At 43.6% G+C, this 5,036-nt stretch overlaps 1 pseudogene; it reads right to left on the reverse strand.

The window, feature by feature from the left end:
• Positions 1-1,440: 1,440 nt before the first annotated feature.
• On the reverse strand, positions 1,441-1,564 carry LOC127760895 (small nucleolar RNA Z247; annotated as a pseudogene).
• Between the last annotated feature and the right edge of the window lie 3,472 nt (positions 1,565-5,036).

Raw genomic sequence — 5,036 nt, forward strand, 5'->3', positions numbered from 1 at the left:
AGTGCAAACTCCTTTTCTAGATCCTTTAACAAACACTCAGTGCCTGTGTGGAGCTTGCAACAATAATATCATCAACAAATACTAATACAAATATTGTATGCTTACCCTTGTTATAGAAAAACGGTGATGTGTCAGCTTTCGAACAAGTGAAGCCAAGCTCCTACAATTTCTTACTTAGGCGAGAGTACCAAGCTCGCGGTGCTTGTTTCAAGCCAAGTGCCTTGTCGAACTTAGACAGCGAGTGCAGACTTCTTGTCGTTGTCTCATATATACCTCCTTTTCTAAATAACCATGCAAGAAGGCATTCTGTACATGTAGCTGTCTTAGGCTCCAACCTCTAGAAACTGCAACCGATCGATAGGATTAGATGAATAATTGCTGCCCTAACAACAGGACTAAAAGTGTCCTTATAATCAATACCATATCTTTGTTTAAACTCCTTTGCAACTAGCCGTGCCTTATACCTATCAATCGAACCATCTGCTTTTCTCTTAATTTTGTAAACCCACTTGCAATCAATTATATTCTTTCCTTGTATATGTGGGACTAAGTGCCAAGTTTTATTATACATAAGAGCAGTAAATTCCTTATCCATGGCATCTTTCCAATTCTTGTTACTAAGAGCTTCATGTAAAGTAGATGGTTCTCCTATCTCTGTTAGTGGGCCATACTGGGATTATACTTCACTGTGCCATCAGTACATCCTTTTGGTTTTCTGATTCCATGCTGCAAGCGTGTCAGCCGTCTTGGAGCAGGATCGTTTGCAGCCACATGTGAATGTTCTTCTACTGTTGCAGATGGCTCCGACGGCTCAATCACAGGGATAGAGGCCATAGGAGATCCCGGACTCGGCGCTGCTGGTTGTGGGGTGCGTCTATGTCAGCTGTGGGGTGTGTCTATCCTGGACATGGTTCAACTATTGTTCAATCACAAATACTAAGTTCTTTTGGGCTCTAGGAGCATGAAGGCTATTTTTGAGATGTAGATCACGAACAGGTGAATGAACAATAGCTGAACCAACATAGTTAATATCCATACCTGAGCCACTAGCAGTGTGAACTTTGTCGTTCCCGTTGTATTTGTCCTTCACCGATAACTTCTCAAGCTCACCGGTGATGTGATCCGTAGCTCTTGTGTCTAGATACCAGTTGGTATCTATGCCATAGGTGGACATGGCAGCTCTATTAACCTTTTCTTCCCCTGCATAAGAGGTGTCGAACCTTTTCCAACATTTGATGGCAGTATGGCCAACCTTGCCACACAGCTGGCAGATTGGTTTGTTGGTGTTGTTGCCCTTTCCGTCATTGTCATGGCAGTAGCCACGACCGCGGTCGCCACCGCCATTTCCATGCCCGTGTTCATCACGTCCACCTCCGCGCCCTCCACACAACATGGAGTTTGTAGAGGACCGCGAACCGCCTTGGAGCAACTCCATGCGCTGCTCAAAGCTCAGCAGTTGTGCATACAGATCACCCACTGTCATGGGCTCTACACGTGCAGCAACAGAGGACACCACGAAGTCAAGGCCTGTGAGGATGTATGAGATCAGATCGTCATCAAGATGCTTTTCGGCAGATGCCATCTCGGCAGCCAAAGCTTTCATCTTACCAATATATTCGGCAACACTAAGGTTGCCTTTCCTGGTGGTGGACAGCGCCATGTGCGTGTTGATCACATGTGCCCTGGATTGAGAAGTGAAGATCCCTTCGATAGCCTCCCACACCTTAGAGGCTCTTGTCAGGGTGATGACTTGAATTAACATGTTGCGCGAGAGAGAAGATGGCAGGTAGCTGAGAACCTGCTGCTCCTGCACAATCCACACCGCATGTGCAGGATTTGACACCTTCTCGGTGACCTCCTTCCCGTCGTTGTCCTTGCCGGACACCAACATGATGGCCGATAGCGCCTGGCTTGCGCCATCAAGGAATCCTGCCATCTGAGCTCCTCTTAGAGTGGCAAGAACTTGTGCCTTCCATAGAACATGGTTGGATTTGGTCAGCTTCGCTGACACCATCTGCCCATGCAAGGAAGGAGAGCCGACGGAGGAAGAAGAAGCCATAGATGGAGATAGGATTGGAGAGATTGGATCGGTATTGAAGGGATAGGCCCTGATACCATGTAATACTTTGGAGGAAACGATACCCTTTCTCTCGGGTTCACCTGCATGTTATATAGGGTAGGAAAAGCCCCTACCGTGGCTGTTACAACAGATCACGCATTACATGTGATAAGATCAAATCAATCTATCGGAAAACAACTAACTATAGATAGGACTAACTTATCCTATCACATAAAATAACAATATCTTTAACACCCGCCCCTGCACCCCTTGCGTATCATCCGAACCCTCTCCCAAAATTGCGCAACGCGGATCGCTGTTTCCTGCCCTAAATCGCACCCCCATCAATCCTTTTCCTCTCGCAAATGTCGCTGCCCCCATACATCGCGGCTTATACCGCTATTCATCACTGATTCCTCCACCCCAAATCCAGCTCCCCAAATCCAGCTCTCAGCATTGCCGAACCCTAGTCCCCAACTCGCTGTCACCGATCCCGCACATCCTCTGCCCTATCCTCGCCGATCCCCCACCTCCGCCATCATGCCACCGATCCATCATTGTTGGGACCACCGTGGTGTTCGGTCGGCACCATTGTGATCCGCCACTAATCGCCACCTGTCTCAAAGACCACGTCATCGCCCGATTCCGCTTATTCACTGTCAACCTCCGCCCGTCATTCACACCCACACACCACCGCCCACGATTGTTGCCAAGTCTCCACCGCACCGTGCAGCTATCTTGTTCCGTTGCTGCCGGCCCCCTCACCTACTGTGCCTCCTCCCACGCCTCCGTATGCGGCTCCGTGTGCCCGACTCGACGCCGTCAACCCCAACGACGAGGTAAATGACACTACTTCACATATGGAAGTTGCAGGCAGGTCTCTGAAGAGCACCATGATCTGTTTAACTGCATAGACATATGCATCATGCAATAGGTTTGGTCATGGTGGAGATTTTGAATCTTTAGTGTATCATATATCAGTTGATAACTATGGGTCATCCATACATGATTCTGGACCCTCGATAAGTTGCTTGTAATTTTTTTTCTCAATTGAACTATAAAGATGTTTATAATTCATGCAAATTCTCTCATACAATATTCATGTGTTTCTTATTGATGGAAATTTTGTTCTTCACCGTCCTCTCCTCTTGCATATGTTAACATAATGGAGTGACTAACTTTTGGGTATTCTTACCTTCACCATTGGAGAACTGATCTTTCGTCGTGGTACCCTAAAACACAAATATCTCGGATCTATTATCAACCGGTACTAAAGATCATCTTTATTACTGGTTAAAAAGTCTAATGACACTGTGCAATCATTAGTACTGGTTGGTAACACCAATTGATACTGAAGATAATTTTTTCTCCCTGTTCAAATCCTGTTAGAGCGTGTCTGCCCCCCAGAATCTTTAGTACAGGTTTGTGTAAACAACTGATACTAAAGATAAACTCTTTAGTCCTAGCCGGAACTAAAGATTTTTGGGATCTTTACTATCGGTTGGTGAAATCAACTTGGTAATAAAGATAATTTACTTTTTATATGTCTTTTTCCTCCTTCAGCCTGAGCTATTGCTGCCAAAGTAAAGGAACTAGGAGGAAGGGAGGTGCTGCCAAATTTTTTTGTGAAAATATTTTGGTGATACAACACAAATCAAAGGGATATAAAAGGTTAGCACCTTCATTTTCTATCGATGTATGGTTAACATATTATTTTTCTATTTTTCTAGCTATGTTTTTGTACGTCACTCTTTCAAAAAGGTATATGAAAAAAGAGGAGAGAATTTTTTTTAGAGAAAATAAGGGTACTTCATAATATTGGAAACATTTGGATAAAAATGTTAAAAAAAGACAACAACGGAAAATTATAGAAAATGAAGAAAAAAAGAAAAATAAGTCCATTTAAAAATCATTAAAATAGTGAGAAATAAGAAGAATGCATTAAAAATATGTTTAGAACTTTAAAAAACTTTAAAAATAATTAAAATAAGGATAATACAGGAAAAAATATAGTTCATATTTTTCTAAAGAAATTGTCATAGAGATTTGTAAGCTCAATGACAATCTCCTCATATACGATTTCTATGTGTATGACCGTGTATGGGCTTTCTATGTTTACTGTTGGTTTTGAGTAATTATAGTGTTTTAAATTATTAAATGCTTTTTATTTAACTATTTTCACTTTCGTCGACTTCTTTTACATTTCTTTGTTTCATGTAGATGAATCAGCAATGGATGTATACCACGGACCGACGGTCGAAGGAGTTTATTGATTATGTGCATAATTTTTTGAGTGTGGCTGATGCCAACAAGCCTAGGGGTGGTTTTATATCTTATGCAAAAACCTGAGAGAATATTCTACGTCAAGAACTTTGCATGTGCACTTATTGGAGTTGGGATTCATGCCCTAGCTATAATTGTTAGACCTCGCATGGAAAGTTAGCGATTCTATCGACGGGGGATACCCGTAGACCAGATATAGAGGGTATTGCGATACGCTGGTACGAGGATCTACGTAGTACGACAACAAGCAAACAGGAAACAGGGATTATACTGGTTCAGGCCCCTTGGTAGGTAATAGCCCTAATCCAGTTGATATGGGATTATATGGTGGAAACCACAAATTACAAAGGGAATAGCAGAACTCGACGATACCGACGAGATCGTAGTCGAGTTGATTCGACTAGATCTCCCAGCGACTTGGCTCTGACAAGCTCCGGCTTCGTAGGCTGTGGTGTATGTGTTGGCTCTGAGATTCAATGCCTTAGGTCCTTCCGGGGGGTCCCTTTTATATCGCAGGTCAACTGTCTCCAAGTAGGACTCGGAGAAGCCGGACCGAACACGACACAATGATGACCCAGTTCTGACCGAATAGGACTCCTTCCATCTGTGAACTCCATGATGAATTTCCTTAACGTATGCCGAACACTTCCGTATACTCGTGAGCATACCATATCGATACGTGACGTATATCGAA

The sequence above is a fragment of the Oryza glaberrima genome, chromosome 1 (assembly GCF_000147395.1).
Source record: "Oryza glaberrima chromosome 1, OglaRS2, whole genome shotgun sequence".
Lineage (NCBI taxonomy): Eukaryota > Viridiplantae > Streptophyta > Magnoliopsida > Poales > Poaceae > Oryza > Oryza glaberrima.